This window comes from Zonotrichia leucophrys, chromosome 6 (genome assembly GCF_028769735.1).
Source record: "Zonotrichia leucophrys gambelii isolate GWCS_2022_RI chromosome 6, RI_Zleu_2.0, whole genome shotgun sequence".
NCBI classification, from domain to species: Eukaryota; Metazoa; Chordata; class Aves; order Passeriformes; family Passerellidae; genus Zonotrichia; species Zonotrichia leucophrys.
The window spans coordinates 19,842,530-19,862,574 of NC_088176.1; the positions used below are offsets into that span (position 1 = coordinate 19,842,530).

At 39.4% G+C, this 20,045-nt stretch overlaps 1 protein-coding gene across 1 annotated transcript in view; it reads right to left on the reverse strand.

The window, feature by feature from the left end:
- Positions 1-20,045, reverse strand: part of SORBS1 (sorbin and SH3 domain containing 1) — a 157,722-nt gene that overhangs the window by 100,605 nt on the left and 37,072 nt on the right. The window contains exon 2 of the mRNA XM_064717567.1: positions 18,225-18,280. The gene's annotated coding sequence lies outside the window, so the exon portion shown is untranslated. The remainder of the gene's footprint in view (positions 1-18,224; positions 18,281-20,045) is intronic.

Sequence of the window (20,045 nt, forward strand, 5' to 3'; positions counted from 1 at the left end):
AATTTCTCTAGCTTCCAGCATGATTATGACTGAGAAATGCCCGGCATGAATATATATGTATGACTTGGGGTTGAAACTCTGTCTCAACAAAGCCACCCAAGTTTGTTTAGAATTCTATCAGCTCAGTAGGTTGCTCCCTCCACCCTCCCCCTCCCCCCCCTCCCCTGCCATCAGTGGTTACACTTTAACCATGTATGGAAGAGTTTCCAGAGGTCTGAGCCATTAAAACCTACAGAGAATAGAAGAACTTGGCAAATACGAAATAAAAGCATTTTAAATGGCTCTGAGACAGCTTGCTTCCCCTTGCTACTGAAAATGTGATAGATGTGCTCCCATTTCTGTGTAGGAGGTCATAATCTGAGGTTTTGGACAAGTCTATAAACTTAACTACACACAATGTGCCCCTAAAGCTGTTCGAATACAGACTAACACATCAAAACCTGCAGGAAATCTTTTGGTATTATTTAAAACAACAAAACAAACAAACAGCTACACAAACACAAAAAACCTACACCCCAACACTTAAAGTAGTAGTGCTTGTGTGTTATCTGCAGACAAGCTTTCTGCCAAGCTTGTACATGCCAAAAACTATGATTATTCTTGGACAATTTCTTATTTACAACTCTTTAGTGTGCACGGAACAATGAAGTTCTGCCATTTTTAAGAGTCATAGGTCACAAGAAAACCACTAACACATCTCCTCTCACAGCACATGGTTTATGGGGACAACATTACAGCTATCTTCCTCTTCCCTACAGGAAAGAGACATTAAAGAAAGCAACAAAAATTCAACACAACATTAAGACAATATGCAGGACACAGGAGACATTGTATAGAAGCTTACACAATGATAAGACATTACCTAGAAGTGTGTAGAATTTACCATGGACAACATTATGCCCCTGGTAATACTGTAAGGTGCAAAGAGAATTAATGAATAAGTTTCCCCTCTTCCTCCATATTTTAGAAGACTACCAGACCTGCCTTTAGAAAAACAGATTTTCTGATGATGCTCCCTTTCAAACATTTCAGGATGTTCCAATTCAGAGAGTTGCTAAGTAATCACAGTTCACTGGATTCTCTCCTCCCAGAAGATAATTCAGGGGGACTCACACAGAGCTCAGTAAGGAATTCAGGAAATCTAAACTTTATTCCCAACCTTCTGCAATCACTGCACTAGAAAGCAGCATCTCATTTTCTCAATTAGAAAAAGAACTAAAACTGCTGGTCTCCTTGTCAAATGCTTAAGATCTTAATCAATACCCTATAAAGGCTCTGGACTTGTATCATTGTATTGAGTACTCAGTCTCTCCATCTGAAACCAATCAGATTTTGACATTTATTTTTCACACTCTCCTGGAATATTCCAGACAACATTTATATCAATTCCACCACAGAATCATGATTCAAGAGCAGAGAGCTACTGCTGTATCAACCCAGAATGATCAATTTCAAAAGCTGTTAGTCCAAGTCTCAGTTCTATTGCTGTAAATCCAAGTCATGGCCCTCATCATGGTATCTGATCAATGCCACTACCTGCAGCTACACAGATCCCAAACAGAAAGTGTGCTTTTGTCTGTCCAGTCACAAAACAATTTAGGAAGTGTAACACAGAAAAATATGGGTCCTAAGAGATTCCCACTGCCATTTTACTTCTGGCAGCATCATTAATGATTCCTTCACTTCTAAGAACCCCCCTGCTCTCCTACCTAAGCCATTGTGACTTTGTGACATGAATAATTTGGGAAGAATAAGAATACTGTATATATTGAAAGAAAAATGCACCTATACCTTTTTATTACTTCATGAATGACAGTCTTTCTATGCATTCTATTCTTCAAAAAATTCATTAATTTCATGAAATGTTTGGAGTATCACTTCTAAATCACATAGAAAATCATAGTCCAGTAATACTGTCTATAAATCTTTTTCTATTTTGTCACATAGAACATATTAGGGCGCTGAGTGAGGATGAAAACTCTGAAGAAGTGTCTGAGAGCAAGCTGCAAAACAGATTAGCAAAGATTTGAGTGCCAAAAGTTTCTCATAACCTGGCAAAATTATGAGATATAGACAAAAAACCCCCCAGATTTCAGACTCTATTTTCTGTAAAAATTAAGTGGGTCCTAGAAGTCTTAGTTGCTCAGAATATATAACTGTGGGAATTCAAAAACTAATCAAGTCAAGGCAGGGATTTCTTATAAAACATGACAGCCTGAGTTATATGCTCTTGGTCCTGGGGAACCTACCACATACAGAGCCAACAGGTTTTAATGAAATCTAAAAATAATTTTAAAAGTTATATTAACACATAATCATGTGTTAAACATTACTGTAGTGTGTACAGTAAGGGACATCAATATTTAAATCTGTGCTTCCCTCCCTTTAGATATTACCAGAAATTACAATCAAAAATAAGAGACAAATTTCTCATTTCTCTGTATTGATTGAAGAGAAGAAAAAAAGACATTCCCTGTGTGACAGATATGACTCTTCTCTATTAAAGCTTTCAGCAGCTCTTTAATTCAGTATATGCTTTTATATGGCTAAATAAAGATAAAGCAGTTACCTGAAAAGTTTTCATAGTACAATATTTTTTATCACAGCATTACCTAAAGGTCCAGTCAAATCCTACCCCTAACATGCTAGGTGTTATAAAACTAGACACCTTAGCAGACTATACAGACAAATGAAGTATCATTACTGCTTATCATTCGTAGGTTGGGAAATTTAATGAACACAGATGAAATAAAATGCTACAGATCACACAGAGTTAGATATTAAACTTGCTCCTCATAGTGAGCCTCAGTTCACTGCCAAAGCTCATTTTCAGTGGCCACAGGGGAGGATGGACAAGGCTGCTGTGCCCAGTTATGCCTCCATGCAGTTAATTCTCTCACTTGTTGGCCACAGACCATAGGTGTGCAAGACAGTAAATCATCATATGATGGCCATATAGAGAGGGTATCTTACATAAGGGGAGACCATTCAGTCACCTCAAAGGAGTCCCAATGGAAATCTCTCCTGCAGAGCAGGCAGTAAGCTCTCTACAGGATGCTTTAAAAGCTATTAGCCACACTCTGGGTTCTGGCTCTTCCTCTAAATGATTGCCTCTGTTGAACTGTGTGCCTTAGGAAGTTGCAGAATAACAAACTTTGTCACTTAAATGTCAAGAAAATATTCTGAAAAAACTTTAAAGAAAACTGAGTCATGGTATTCAGGGCTGCTCAGCCTCCTGAGCTCAGACCATTAGCAGCCATCTCAAGTCACTGATGGGAGAACTGGGAAAGCACTTAGGGGTGCTGCAGACCGGGATTCCACCTGGGAGCAGCAGCAGGGAGCCTTTTATGTGCAACAGTATATAATGTAGCTCCAGCCTTTCAGAGTGACCATAAATTAGTAAGCAAGAGGATAAATACCTAAAGGAAGCATTAAAGTTTAAGTCAATCATGAGAGAGAGACAGAGAGACAGGGTTACTATCTTCAGCTATCACCCAAATCTACCTAAACCAAGGTGGTTTTAAATGATCCTGGATCTACTATAACCTCCCTCTGCTTAATTTAATCTCGGTTTTCCCAACTAGAACAGAGGGGCTGTTCGTATCCTGGAGCTATGCCAAAATAAAATTAATTTCTTTTGCTAATTTCTTAAACCAGGGCATGTGGAAGAACTCCAGTATCCAAAAGCAGTTGCTGGGCTCTCTCCACAACATAGGCTACTTGTGGCCATGCTGCCTTGCCAACCTCAGGTGAGGACAGATGCAGGTGATAATTGCAAGGACAGATGCAGGTGATTACTGGAGTAGAATAAAATTGGAAAACGAGAGTGAAGAACCTGCCCTGATATCAACCACAATGCTTGTCTCAAAGTCCAAGCATCTGGATGATCACACATGCTCCAACTTTTGAAATGAAAGAACTCCCATATTTATGCCAGAATAACTAAGAAAGACTTACCCTAGGTCTCATTCAAAATGTTTGAAATGTGCTACTAATTATTGAGTCAAATCATCAAGTTTGAGTCTGCCCCTAAATTGTTCCAGCTGCAACTGAGAAATCTAGAATCAAACCCAAACTTAAGTTTCAAAGGCTTAAGGTCATCCTTGACTTTCTGTTAAATTAAGACAATAATTTAAGCCACAAATTTATTAAATCATTAACAGGCTTAAAAATGAGCCCATCTTACTTCCAGTGTAAGTTTAAAAAAATCTCAACTTGAATTTGCAGTTTATGCATGGCGTCTCTTACTTTTTTTTCAGGATATTCATTTGGGGAAATTTAACAGGCAAGAGATGCCTATCTGAGAATGGGATTGATCAGGAATGCAGTTACAACAGAAAGAATTTCAGCAGACCATAAAAGAGAAAGAGAAAAAAAAAAAAAAAGGAAAAGCCTACTACAAGAACAGTCAAGCAAAACGCAAGTGAGTGAGTTTGGGCTGTTTCCCAGTACTCCAGGGGGAATTCTGCTATTTGCTGAGTTCAGTGAACATAATCTAGCACAGAAGGAAAAAAAAAAAGTGTGCCGCTGCTTTCACCATTTTCTCAGTTCAGCTTTGTATGAGAAATCATATAAAAGACAGAAAAATTATTGTATTATTATGACAGCACACAGAAGCTTGCAAAGCAGATGTTCTCAGCACACATAAGAGGGACTGATTGGACTCTGAATAAAACTACACAACCAGGATGAAAAAAATTAAGTCATTCAGCTGGCAGAGATGAATCAATAAGTAGGGGACTCAAAAAGTAGTTTGGAAAGAACATCTCTAGTGATAAGTCAGTCTCATTTTGTTAAACAGCAAAAGGGAAGCAATACTTTCCACTACACTTCATAGATAGCACTATTTGAGTTATTTTCCTCCAAGAATCTCAGTATGCAAGTTTAAGGAAATTAAAAATTGTTCAGAACATACACAAACAGTTAACAGGAAATATAAAATTAAGTAATTGAAACAAAATCTACCCCCAAAACAGCAGATACTCCACAAGTTATTTATAGCAGAAAATTTATATGAGATTGGAAAGTTCCTAAACCTTCTGCAGTTTTAAATACTTACTTCTTGCTGCCAAAATCACATCAGTAGAATATCCAGGAAAATTTTTTAAATATTGCATTAAGGAGCTTGACTAGCTGAGAACATGATGTAGCCTTTCCTTTGGACTGTCCAGCCATAGGCATTTACTCATTCAACAGAAGCACAGAGCATGATCCTGTAGTGCAGCCTTTTACATAGGGATACCAAAAGGGGGGAGGGAGGGGAAAGCCCTTCCCCAAAGACTTAGTTCAGCCCACTCATTAAAATACAGAGTGGAAACAGCTGCTGTAGAAAGGAAGAGGATGTCTAAGCAATTTTTTGTTAACTTTCATAGGTGTAAACTCATTTCATTCTGGAGTCTCAGCAAGAAAAATAATTTTTCTTTTGAACATCACTCTTCATCTGGCATTGCTCATTAGGAAAGTGACTCTAGCTCCACTAAATAAAAATAACAGTGTATAGTGAGCTCTTAGTTTTCAAAATCACTACATCTCACTAGGGGAAAACAGATCCCTAACAGATCTCCCTCTCCACCATGCAAGCTCTAGTACAAGTACACGTGTGCTTTATAACACTTGAGTCTTCACACAACGTAATATCAATCTCAAATTACTTCCCACAAGAAGTCCCAGGCAAACAACAAATACGAGCTCACTGATAGCAACATTTAGAATTGATAGTGTCTCCTACAGATTAGCACCTCAAAGTTAAAATCAGATAAAGAACAGAGGAAGGAGGTAAGAACAGTGAAAGCTCCTCAAGTGCTTGACCAGGAGACACTGGATAAACAAGGATTCTTCAGTCTGAGAAAGAGTTGGCAGAGGGGAGATGAGAGAGTGTTCTATTCAATCATGAAATATACCAAAAATGCTAATCTGGGAATGGCAGCCCATTCCTTCTGGTAACAAGAACCAAGGGACACTACACCTAATATTTAGGCAGAAGTTTTAATATAAACAAAAGGAATTTATTTTTCACATCATTCATGGAATGATTGCAGAGCTTTTTTGCTCATGATCTTGTACAAGTCCACTCTGTGAGCAAACTCAAAAAATGACATTTAAAAAAATGAAAGAACAGTTCTAATCGTAGAATTTTTGGCTTGGGAAGCTATGAACCACGAGTTACTAGAGGGTGTGGATATCTCAGGTATGGCAACAATTTGAATTTTCCCTCTACATGAATCCTTCCCCTAAACCAGTGACACTGACTGCTGCCAGAGCAGCAGTCTACGTTAGAACAATCTTTGAACCACAACTGTGCCCATTCTCATACTTCTCTTTATTGGTTTTTCACAACACTCTGTAATGAGAAATTGTCTGTATTATTAGGTGGGGAATTAACTATCTACATCAAGGCCCTGAGTAGAACAACTTTTTGGAAATTTTGACTGGTAACCACAATTCAGAAGGTATGTACTATCCATAAAAGTCATCCTGAAGGGACCTTCTATTTCTGAAGGGCAGCACCCTTTCAAACTTCTGCACTTGTGACTGTTCCCTGTTCACTCCAGTATACCCACTCCACTATCTACTTTCATGGCCGAAGTTATTTACTAACAGGACCTTTTTCACAATGATTTCAACAGCTATTACTCCTATTTCCTGCTCTCTCTTTGCCTACAAAAACTAAAGCATGCTGATAGTGAAATCTTACTGCAGCAAACCTATTTGCTGCAAATAATACACATGTGGTTTTTATATATTATCAAATAGCATTTTTTGGTGTAAGGCAAGCTGATTGCTCTTAGAGCAGCAACTAGCAAATAGATTGTTCAATCAAAGTCATTGTTTTGTTGTTTGCTTTTTTTAAAAATAAGAGATATATTTTAAAAATACTCTCAGAGTGGCCATTATGCGGTAAAAGGGTAACTGTCCCCTGGCCTTGCTGGTACAACAGCCTGTCTGAATTTATACTGAGAAACAAGATACTTTTATGCAAAATAAGTAAATTGACTCGAGATTTTTTTCATATCAGGTCTGAGAAAATCAGACAAAAACCCTGTTTCACTTCTCTGCTCCTAATTTTAAACAGAGGCTTCAGAGTTTTTTGTCTGTCTCAGTATGTTTAATGTTTCCTGGAGGCCTGCAAAGGCATGCAAAATATTTTAGTTCAGGGCCTCTATATGGTTGTAATAGGAAATAGATGTCACCCTTAAAGAGAGGGGTTAGTATAGAAACAGATTATCTGAATGACAGCAGAGTCTTAAGTGCTTATTTCAAAGGGAAGGAAAGATAAATATTTACTGCTTTCTGTCCACATTGTAAAATACAGATGCTGCCCATTTTCAGTTACTTCTTGTTTAGTAATCCAGGTTATTGTTTATCCTGCTCTCTTGATCAGGATATTTCTTGATGTTCAAAAAAGTTCTGATGCCATCATTGACAGATACATCCTTTAAGCTGCAGAAGAGTTTCACAAAGAGAAAGCTGCTCTCTAAAATGTGGGCTGGTCAAGATCTTTATGTTTGTACAAGATGTGTGGTCACCAGAAATGAATCACAGACTTTTTGCTCTACCTGGGAAAATGCACATTTCCTGTGTAAGGCTCACTGAAATAGCCTTTTGGAAGAATGCTGAAACAGCCTTTTAGAAAAAATCTGAGCGTTCCAGTGCTAACAGGCTGAAAAATGGTGGAGAGGCAAATGTAAAGAAGGGTTCACTTCTCACTCCTATCATCCCCTCTCTCACTTGACCCAACCTGAAGGGTAAGTGCCATCCCCTCCCCAGCAGGGCAGAGCATGACAGAACAAGAACAGATGTTTTCTTTCCTCCTGCACAGATCTTAATCAATAATCTTCAGGTCCTGATCTTTGATCCATTTGTGGCAGGAAGCTTTGAGTCTGAGTCTCCTATTCCTGTCAGATCCACGCTTTCTCCTTTTCACTCTCTCATGTACCTACTGCTAGAGAAAACAGAATTAAAAGTAACTTTGGGACAATTACAATTTCCTAGATGCAGTCCTATCTTCCCCATCTCACAACTCGACTAAAACACATGAGCTCTCTCTTCCTCACCACTTCTTTCCCTCTTTTAATTAAAAGTTGCATGGTAAATCAAGAGGAATCCAGAGGGGCTTAGAGCAAATCTTCCTTTAGCTGCAGCTACACTCTTATATAAGAAGATAGTAACGAAATGACTGATGGAGTTAAGTGCAGTAGGTACAACTCAGTGGAATTTGGTTATCAAAACAACAGCCAAGGGGCAATCATACATTCTGTTCAGTAGATGAATGAGAGATCAATACCAGTGGGACATATTCTAGGATGCTTCTGTATGCACAGGCATTCCTCTTCACAAAGCAACTTTATTAAAATCCCCTAAAATAAGCAGACTTCTGATAATTCAATAGCTGGAGAGGAAGTCCCTAAGGTGTTAAAGAGGAAAATGGTCATTCAATAAATACCATTTTCCTCTGAACAAAGTACTTTAGCACAAAGACTTCAAACACAAGTGTTTTTACAGATCTGGGAAGTTGCTGTCATGTTTGAAGGTGCAAATGGATAACCTTCAGCAGGCCCAGTTGATGAGAGTCACACCTGTATTATGAGCTGAAACAGCATAATAAATTTTTGCAGCAACTGTAATCCAACAAGATTTTCTGTGCAGCTCCTCAGTTTTCACGTTGTCTCATTTTAAAAATACATAATTTTTAGAGTAATAAATCCAGTTTGGGATACCAGTGAATTTCTTCCCAAATCTGTTTTCTCTTTACCCTCTTTTCCATTGGGTGGAGCAAGGAGATGAAAAGGAAAGGAGAAGAAAGCTATTTAGATCAAGGAAGAGGAAATAGAAGAAAGGAGAACAATTTTTTCAAGGAAAGGAAGGGATTTCAAAGCTGAGAAGTGAAGACTTTCTGTCTCATTCTGGAAACAAAATGCAATTATTCTTGACATTAAAACAAAAGATCTTCTTTTGCCACATTTTGTTATACAATTCACATCACCTTCTGGAAACCTACATAATTATTCAAATTCAATATTGAGAGGGAGAGGGGAGTTGCACTATAAATGGACTAGATGGCCAAATGCACCAAAACAACAACCTTGGACTTTTGGTTCTGGAATGGTATGCTCTGTATTACTAGTGATGCTATTATCTTGGAAAATTCACAGTGATTTTATTAATACCTGTAAATTATTAACTTAAGACACATAAGGTTATTAACTCTGGCTTTAGACCAATGTTTCTACAACTTAATCAAGGTGTCCATGGGATCTTTCCCAAATTCTGCCACATTGTACTTTTTCAATCCATTTCTACAGTCTGTCTTGAAAAACAGCTTTGTGTTTCCACAGAAAAAAATATCACCAAAAACTGTGGGTGAACAACATCTATCCTGACTGGTCTCTCATCACAAATCCCTAAAAAGTGGTAAAGGGCTACTGCCCTTTAACTAGCATCTGCAGGCTAATCAATGGGCCTGAGAAATCAGACACAACCCTAGATTCTAAATGCAATACTTTTGGATAAGCTCTCAATTCTCATTTTCAGGCTAACCGGTACTAACATGTTCTTCAGCAGTGTTACCATTCAAAGAAACAAGCATTTCTTCAACAGAGAGCAGCAAGTTGTCTATGCCCTGCACTTTACGTGACCATGGAAGATGAAGTTCATTTTGACTGAGGTCACCACAAACTGCAAGGCTTAATCTGAATTCCATGGGATATTTTAACACTTTCCCTGAGCAAAGAAGGTTCACATTTCTCAGAATCCATTAAAAAAAATGCACACTCTTTATGAAACCAAACTGAGATTGACCTAACTTGGACAACTGGCTGGCTGAGGAAATGTGATCAAGCATCTTAAAAGCTGAGCAGAACCTCAACAGTCCCAATCTGTTCAGTGGATTGTGAAGCCTCTCCCTTCCTGCTCCCTTCCCCACCCACCCTGAAAGCACTCTGCTTTGGGAGTGGCTGTTCTCACCAGGGAAGCGAAACTTTCTTTTAATGTGGTTCACGGAAAGTTTAGCTGGTTTTCTTTCCCCAACCCACCTAGGCTGGAAAAAGACATTAGTCCCAACCAAAATCCAGTATAATAACTTGCCATCTGTGGACAGTTCTTTTCAACTTGCAAGGAAGCAATCCCACAATTGCAATTTCTTGCGTCTCATTATGATAATGGTGGTGTAGCACAACCACAGAAAGAGCTGAACTGGAATTGAGTATAATTATTGTACAAGCACTTTCAGATGCCTTCATCCAAAAAAAGGAAAACAGGGATTAGATCAATTCTGAGGTCCTCTAAGTATAGGAAGAACTACCAATAAATTCAAGGGCAATAGAGGCAATGAGCTGCAGAGGATGAATTTTGTCTTTAATGATACACCATGGCATATCGAAACTGAGCTGTGCAATATAAACAGTACAACCACGAGGCATAATGAATGGATTTATTTCTGATCCAAAGTCTGCTATCAGTAACATGTATCATGTTACTGCTTTCAATGAGCTTTGGGTCAGTCTCCCATGAGCATCATGTAAAGGATATGAAGTCAGACAACGAGAGAAACAAGGACAGCATAATTTCAGCAATGTATGTGGGGGTAAAATTTACTTTCCAGAAAAATAGGACCTGGGAGATGCTGCATATTATCAGATCACTGATTTACATAAAGCAAAAGCTTTTATGAGTACCAGAAGCCTCAGGGTCACATAAAAAAAACCAATCAGCAATTCCAGGAAAGCTGCAGCTGGGTATTCCTCCTGTTTGACAAAGGCACATAGTAGCTTCCCCATGTCTGTGAGGCTCCATTTTTTCTTTGCTGGGCAAGTTTTCAGCTGGATTCATTCTCAGTTCACCTGATCATGTCACATCAACACTAGAGCCAGCACAAAGTAAAGGTGAAGTTGGGATAGGGCCATATTCTTTCAGTAGCAGCCAGGACTTGGACTAGTTTACACCAGTCCTGGAACCACAGATCCACAGAAGAACCTAAAAGATCTTTTACAGTTCAGTGCAGCAAAGTAAAAGCCAAGAGAACAATTCAGGTTTAAGAAACCAGGTATTTGGGAATAAGTAAGCTTGTACTTCCAAAGCAATGCACTTGACCCTTCTAAATAGCAAGAAACAAAGAACTGAACTGACACCCAAGGAAGAGAGGAATATTGCACCATTCCTCTTCCGCTGGCTTAATGTTCTCCAGGCAGATAATTTTCCTCCTGATTACAGGGTGACATCTCCCCCTCCATGAAGGACACACAATTTCTGATAAAAGGTTCTGTATGTTTACCACCTACCCTGCTTTCAGCACAAATCCAAAGAAAGAACCCTGCTCCTTTCCCTGGGATGAGTCTAACTCAAAGGCAGTGCACTACCCACAGACACTCCAAATTTACACTTTCATTCTAGACCAGAGTGGTCTCTTGGTCACAAAGTTGCAGTCTGAGTCCTCCCTCTGCCTAATTCTTTGATTTTTCTGAAGCCCTATCCTAGCTCCGCCTCCTTTTCTCCCCTGTTTATCACTGCAGCCCTGGTGGTCCCTGCACATTGCACAGCTGCTCCTCCTTCCCTCCTAAGTTAACTCTAAAACACCTCCTTGGACCAGATGTTTTCCACGTGTTTCACTCTCTATTTTCTTCCCCACCCCCACCTTTTCCAAGGCAAGCAACAATCTATCTCCTTGATCCCTCAGATCCAATCCTGAAGTATTCCTTAATCAACTTGTCCAGCTTGGTTCTGTGGCAGGCAAAAAACAGGTCTCTGCTTTTTCTTCCATGATAATACATGGGCAGGAGACAAAAATAAGCCTTAACCTTGGCACTGCCTTTAGTTTCCATTTCACCTTCAGAAGATCAGCTTTGGCTTTGGTATTTTTTGGCTTTCTTTCTGGATTAAATTTTATTTCTTGGAAATATTTTGTTAAGCACGATTAATATCTGTATCACTTGCCACTTTTCCTTCTAATCATCCTTCTGTTTATTAGCTGCCACTGAAGGTTTATTTACAGGTACAAATCTTAAGTTCATAGATACTTCACAGGTCCCATCCCCCTTCTCTGTGACATTTTCCACTCTCCATCTGTCTTTCCTTGGCACCAGTGCCTGCAGTGGCAGTAGACATTTATACAAATTACTACCTCTCTGCTTCATCTCTCAAAAATTGGTTTCAATATCAGCCCAATTCAAGCCAGTTTCACAAGCTTTTATTAACTGTAGGTCAGACTTAAATTCATTGAACTCCAGCTGGACCAGTACTGTAACACTCATTTTAAGGCACTAAAACTTCCAGTCACTCCAGGTTTTGCAGGAAAGGGATGGATGCAGCGTTTCCCTCCTCTCCTGTGCAACGTAATGTTTCTCTGAGCAGGCCTACTCACTTTAGCCCAAGCCCTGAACAAGGTCATCAGTGTACCAAAGGAGCAGTAAACAAACACATTCCATAGGCTGGTGGGCCACAAGGAGTGGGTGAGCATCTGAGAACACAGTGCCAAAGCTGCCGAGAGAGACGCCAGCAGAAGATCCCAAGCACCTCCAAACCTGAAACTAGAAACTAAAGTCACGCAGATTTTGTCTAAACCACAGGCAGTCCACAAAATACTTGTCAATAGGGATTTCATTCTTTCAGTCCTGGCTCTGGTTTCAGTCAGGAGCAGAGAGTGGCTGGTGGCTGTGCACTTTCTGTCCCTCACAAATGGCCTTGAGCTGGCCAGAGGGGACAGGGCAGGCAGCCTGAGCAGCTCCCTCCCTTCACTGGCAACCCTTCACTGTGTCAGAGGACAAGGGCCGGTGGCAGGACATCCCTTTTCTGACAGCATTATTCCTGAATTTGCTGTCTCTGGGAAAGTAGCTCTCCAGCATGTGATTTCCCACATACCACCAGGGCTCCAATAAAAGCTTTGCATTCAGCCAAATGTTTAGTACTCCTCTGATATCTGTATATTACAAATTACTGTGGGGGTGAGGGAGAGCAAAAAGAAGTGTAATAGTCTGAGAATATTAAGTGTAGCACTGGGTGAAGAAAAATTTTGCTTTCCAAATGCCACATGCAGATTAATTGCAGGAATAAAATGGGTGCGTAGGCACTGAAAAGCCTTAGGCAAAGTGCTGCATTTCATTTTCTGCATTACCCAGAGTCTCTCTCCAGGACTTTAGCTGTGTCACTTCACTTTTTGATATTTCATAAACAGGCAAAAGTTTACACTAATGCTATATATTTTTAAAGGTTGTATACTCAGAATCTTTCACTATGCCTACTAAGATGGTCAAAATTGTATGCAATTTAATGATGAACCCGGCTGTGTGGAAATTGCTGGGGAGTGCTGCTGCTCCCAATACTGCCAACAGACAGCAAGGAGGAAAGAAGCAAGTGATGGCAATTCTTTCTCAGCACCAGCTATCTCACTGCTTCATGTACACTTCCACTTGGACAGTTTTGGTTTTAAAGAGCAGAAAGGACAGGTTTTGAGGGTGGGTGGTTTTTTGCTACTTGTTGGCTTTTTTGTGGTTTCTTGGGGTATTTTTTTGTTTTGGTTTGGGTTTCTTTTGGGCTATCTAGTGCCCTAGACAGTTCTGCTCAATGCCTGCTCATGTTAGAACATCACTATTTCTCTCTTCCTATAGAGTTCACTAGGCTTAGAGATTTATTAAGATTCCATTTGGCTGGAAGCTCATTATGCACTGTTGCCTATAGTTCCCATATAGAACACATTTCAAGCAACAGATAAAAACATCTGTACCACTTTTTGGTTTTCAATTCCTTGATACTCCTGTGAAAAATGAAAAGGAAAAGCTGTGAAAAGTCTCAAGAATTTAGTATTAACCTAGGGAAAAGAAATTCAATTCTAGAAGCACCAAACAATAAAATAAGCTTCCCAGGTACAGCAAGAGAAGGAAATAAAAGTGTAGAGTTCCAAAGACCAAAAGGAAATAAAGAACACTTGCATTTTGATCAGGACAAACCAAAGAAACTATACGTATGCTTTTAAAGAGAAAGACTTCATTCTGTTCTGTCCCATCCTCAATACCTGCAAGACACTTTCTCTCAGATCTGCATACAGAACACATCACTTGAATGTTAAAAAGTAACAAGAGAAAATCCTCCTATCCATTCCTGGCCATTTCATATTCAACTTATCTCACAGTTAAATTCATTTCCATTCTTTACTACCTCCTAAACTAAATATCTTTCTTCATTTCCCATTTTCACTCTTTTTACACTTTCTGATTTGTTAGCTCCTAGACCTGCAAATCCCTTTCTCCAGTCATCACTGTCTCAGAAATCACTTTTCCTTCAAACATTTCTCACCCTTCCTCCTATAAGCAGCTGTTCTCCATGTTATTATCTAGGCAGGATTGAGACTGGTGACTCTACAGTGCAAAGAACAGGTCTTATTTATGTTTGTGAATGCTTGTCTAACTTTATGCTGCTGTGTAAATGTTTAATAGGTACTAATGCATTTGCTGGAACAAGCTGCGTTGCTAATACTCACTGGACTGTTTGGATACAATCCTTGCTGACTGTCAGAAACTTCTGGAATAAAACAAAATGCAGGTTTTTGGTGACACTGCAGTTTCAAAGCTAAAGGAGCCAACAGCTGAAGTAGTCTAACAAACCATGGTAGTACCGGAAATGGCCTTATCTACTCTTTCCACGTTTGAAACAGGATAGAGCTGGAAAGCCAAGCACGGTGGATATGAGTTTGCACTCAGCTACTACCACTGTACCTTATCTCCTCTATGTTATCTATCTCCAGACCTCCATGGTCACATTTTAAACAAATATTTCCTATCTTCACGCTCTCCTTAATGTTGGTTGAAGAGAATAGAATGGTCTTGTCCTCTTTTCACACTGGTCTTGGCATGATTTTCCTGTGGGCTTGACTGTATCATGTCCTGTGTACAATTAATTGTGAAATAGAAACTCCAGTGGCAGATCAGATGCATAGTTTTTACTTCAGGCACCAAATAGGAGCTGAGTGATTCATCAGCACAAGCACACCACACAAGCAGCAACTGCTCAAGCAAACAGGGAATGAATGATGTCTTGGCCTCAGAGCCAATGAACAGTGATGCTAACATGGAAAATGCAACAAGGACAGCAGGAGTGTCAGGCCTATGTGTCATCGAGTCTCATGCTAAAACTCAGAGACAAACAAACCACATCACAAATTTCCACCATTTGTGTGAAAGGAAAACTTTGGGGTTTGTTGTTTCTAGATCAGATTGTTCGTAATGGTGAGACTGGTGATTAGAAGTCTTATCCCATAATCTTAACAATTTGTGCCCTGTTGCCATGAAATCCAAGGATATAAAGAGTCACTGTTGTGGTGTGTTTGTAGGGCATCTGAAATGAGGAGTGCTGGGTGGGGCCCATCCAGGCATCCACTTCCAACACTGCATCCTAGGATCAGATTCTCTTTCCCGTTAATTTTAATGGAGTTTCAAGAACAGTATTCTTGATGTCTTAGCCTTGAAAGAGAATTTGACCAAGAAATGAATTGAGAAGGTTTTCCCAAGTGGCAGTGTGCATGCGCACTAGGAAAGAAAAATAGCTAAATCTGGTAGAAGCAAGTCCAAGCAAAAGACAATTCTATTAGGAAAAAATCCTGTAGCAGCAAAATCTGTTGGACTTTATACAGTTTCTTCCGTGGCATAAAACATATACCATCACTTCAGTCTTGAAAAGGAGATTGGACTAAGCAGTAGATGCATTGCATGCTCTGTGCGTTGCAGGGCCACAGCTACATCAGCACGGCAGTAGAACTGACGAGCTAATAACTCTTTCCTCTTATGTTCAAGATTATGCATGACAAGATTTCAGTACTAGTCAACATCTATTTTCCTGTAACCAACAGAATTTTCAGAGTTCAGATTTGGTGTAAATTACAACCTGCTTGGGAGGAAAGCTGTGCATGATTCATCAAGTGATGATTATTACAGATCTAAAGGAAGAAGCATGGAGGAGAAAGGTTGCTTGTTGCAAATGAGTTAGGGACAGGGACTTTGAAAAATATCAGAACAGAAGCACTTTAGAAAATCTGCCCCTGTATGACTGAAAGCTGAACTCTTTAAAGAAATTCCCACCCAGTTCCAAATGTTCAGCACTTGCAACAAAATCTGTCCCCAGCTCTCTACCTGCTGTAACTGGTGCCAGGAACATTTCTCCTAAAGATGTAATAATTTTCATGAATTTTCCAGCTCATCAAATATCAGAGCTCACATTTTCACAGCACAATGTAAATCTTTTGGTGAAGCCCTCACTGTTTGAGGAACATTATTTTCAAATAATATTAACTGCTGCATTGTGAGCTGGACAGGTGGTACAATGCCTTCGTGCTTAATGCAAACTAATTTGAAACAAAGAGAAGATGGAGATCTGTTTGTTGTTTTATATTGCCTCTAAAGAAGACAGTTTCAAGTACTCAAATAAATAATGAATAGAAAACTGAGCAATTAATCTTACATGATCAATTCAGAGCTCATAGATTGTAGGAACTCTGAATGTGTTGCTGCAAGTCTGCACTTCACCTGTGAATTATTTTTGTCAAGGAATCCAGACCTAATTCACAACAATGTATTTCTGCAGAAACCATAAAACTGCTTTCATAAAGGTTTTGCTTTGTCTCTAGTTTCTTTAAAATGTAACCAGTTTGGACTAGATATGATTTGACTAATTTGCATTCATTCTGGTATGAACCAAATTATGATGCCTTGTGTATTCACAGTAGAGTCCTGCCTTCAAAAGGTTTGTTTCAAGGATGACCTGGTAAGCCTTGGGGACTAAGAAGCCCTTTAAAATTGGGGTCAAGCCAGGCAGTTAGATTCAAAAATAATAAATAAATCCATTTGGAGACAAAGGCCTATTGTATACCAGTCTTCCAGGAAAACCCATGGGTGGCTGAGAATTACTTGGGAAAACTTAGTGGAAATTAATTCCGACCCATTCTCAGTTCTTTCTTCCACACTGAAAAGAGGGGTCTATGGAGGCAGAAAAACATTGGTGAATTCTCACAGGGTCAGGGAATACCTGGCATTGTAAATGCAGAGCTAGAAAATGTTCACATTTCCTGTACCACTGAAAGAGAGAACCCACACTTTCCCTGGGCCACCACCAGCTCCAGCTACAAGAGGGTGGTGTATACTTAGAAGGTACAGAGACGAATAAAAATTGCAGTCAAAGCTTATGTGGCACAATAGCTCAAAGGAACCACTTCCCACTCTCTGTTCAAAAGGAAGAAAAAACCCCAAAAATACAACTAAACCCAAAAAAGAGTCCCCACTGTTCCTCATCATACAGTGCTTTCTGTTACTAGGCAGGCACTGTCAAGCTGACATGTACAATTTATTAGAAATTAGAATTTTACTCAGGAATTTTGCATTCATATATATATATATATTAATCATTAGGCTACATGGTTCTTTACATTTGTTCAAAAAAAGAAATATCATGCTGTATTATGAGCTTTTAAAGTGACAATTATAGAAAAACACTATTCTTTACTCTTAACTTTGCAATCATATGTTAATAATTATCACCACAAAAGCTATTTCAATTCTTCCAAGTTATACAACCAACTAGACAGCAAAGACAGCTTTGAACCTTTGAACATCAGGGTTTTATTTACCATATTATCCTATTTTTAGGTCAAAACTTTGCACATTTGCTGAAACCACTTTCTCTATGTCAGGCAGTTCTCCTGGTAAAACTCCTTCAGGTACCAAGCTGCTGAGGAGGAACAGTACAGTTTTGATTCAGTGCCAAACTAGAAATCCAGACATTCTTACAGAGAGTGAGGAAGACTCCCAGACTTGGCAAGGGAAGGAGACAGTGCCTCCTTTATGCCACGTTTTTTGCTCAGGAGGTGGAGTATTACATAGGGAATCATTAATTAACAGACACTTTGAAACCAGAGTCCACCTACTATTAAATAGCTCTTTTCTTGTTCTTCAGCCTCTGAAACACCTATCATCTATTATCAGGCAGCATAAACTTGAACACCACTTGCAACAGTGTACAAACAGGATGATCACTGCTGTATGCCTTAACCTGAATTCTCAAACTTAGTTCCAATTCAATGCAACTCTCTGGACGAGACCTTTGAATTGTGTTTGAAATACTGCATTCAAAAATCAAGGAAGCAGTCATCTCCTGCCACTAAATTTGAACATCACTTTCCTGGAAATTTCTATAGCGCCATTTAGATGAACACAGAGGAGAATAACAGTGCATAACATACATCTACATACCTTTGGCAGCACTCAGAGAAAGAGAAGCTGCAGCTCTACAGGTATGTTCTGGACTCCTAGAAAAGAAAAAAAAACAGTAAGTGTTATAGAATACAATAATCTAATGCAGCTGGTAGGGGGGAAAAAATCCACAATAAAATGCTCTCTCAGTTTAAAATAGAAGAAACCATCACCCTGGGGTAAACAAAAAAATTGGACAATTATTTCTAGCCCATCAGTTCAACTAGCCTTGTTAGCCTAGCTTCTTAAAGCTAAGAGTCACCATTTGTCTGTGAATTAGCTTTTATAAGACAAGATCCTCCTTGTCTATATGAAACCCAAGGCAACACCATTTGCGTTTATCACTCTGTAAAGAGAAGCAGTGCCAAAATTCTGCAACACCTACTTTAGCTGCTGAAATCCAGAGAACTGAATGTGCTGCTGTTAGCATTTGGAGACAGGAATATGTTTTGATCTAATACATCCTACACAGACTCACTTGGTGTCAAGAAGGTACCAGATTCCATAACAGGTTAAAATAGAGACAAATATGAAAACACTCTGCATGCAACTTATGCAGAGTAACTTCTACTCATTTTATTTGAATTTTTTCAAATATAGGTTCTAAACCTTCTAAAAATACTACAGAAGTCTGCAAATAGCTAAATTCTCCTAGCTTGTCACAAAAAATGACAGCTTGATTAATATATATGAATGTTTTAATAATACTTTTACTATGTTGTGTTTAATTCAGAGTTACGTGAGAGGCAGGACTGGTACAGAAGTTCACATATACAAAGAAATCTGTCTCAGAACTTTGGCCTTTACTACTTAGGTGCCTTCTTAAGCACTTGCCAAGGACACAGCCTGTGGACACCGATATGTACAGATACAGTGAGTGTGCCACTGCTCCAGTGGAAGGTGTCCCTGCCCATGGTGAGGGGCTCAGAACTAGGTGATCTTCAAGGTCCCCTACAACCAAACCACTCTAGGATTCTAAGATTTTCTAACCTACTGGTCCTTTTTTGGACTTACATATGTGTTAATATGTTCTTACAAGTACCCCAGTCAGCGAAGAATTTTTGCCTCCCTGTCACAATGTTGCTACAGGGAGTAAAATGCCCTTCAACTTTCCTATCTCTTCCCCCATCTCAGAAAGCAACATGCCTCACAGCTTCCTGGCACCCAGAAGTAAGGACTGGGGCTAGGAACACCTCTCCCTCTTCACTCTGTGTCCTCAGTTTCTGATCGTTGTTTTCCTCAAGAGTCAATAGATAACCCTACCACTCTGGGTAGTACAACCCACAGCCATGCCATAACACCACTGGGCACACCAAGCAGATATGACCTGGTACCACTGGCACCCTCAAGCCCCTTTCACCAGCACACATTTTGCCTGCATGCCTAGCCTGGCTCTCTGTCTTCCTGTGTCACTCAGTTCTTAATTTCTCATTTACTGTAAGTAAAGTGGGAAGAGTAATCCTGTTCTACCCAAATTGATGTGCTGGCCTCCCTGTAAAGGAACTCTAATAATGAAAAAAAGAGAGACACACTACCAATGGCAGAGCTGTATTTTCTATTTCTGTCCTATACTTACTCTAGTTCAGACCTATTCAACATCTATCTTATGCTCTAATGCCAGTGCTGTTATGGAAAATACAGTTTCACCCCCGCCCCATATTAATTTACGAAGGGCAAATGCTGGCTACAGGTTTCCTATAATGTGACAAACAGATTGTTTATCTGCACAAAAGCTTTTAAACTCAAGTCATGCCGTACCCTCAGCCACACAAATAAATGGCTCTGGAAATAGAAACAAAAAAGGACAAAAAAATTCAGACC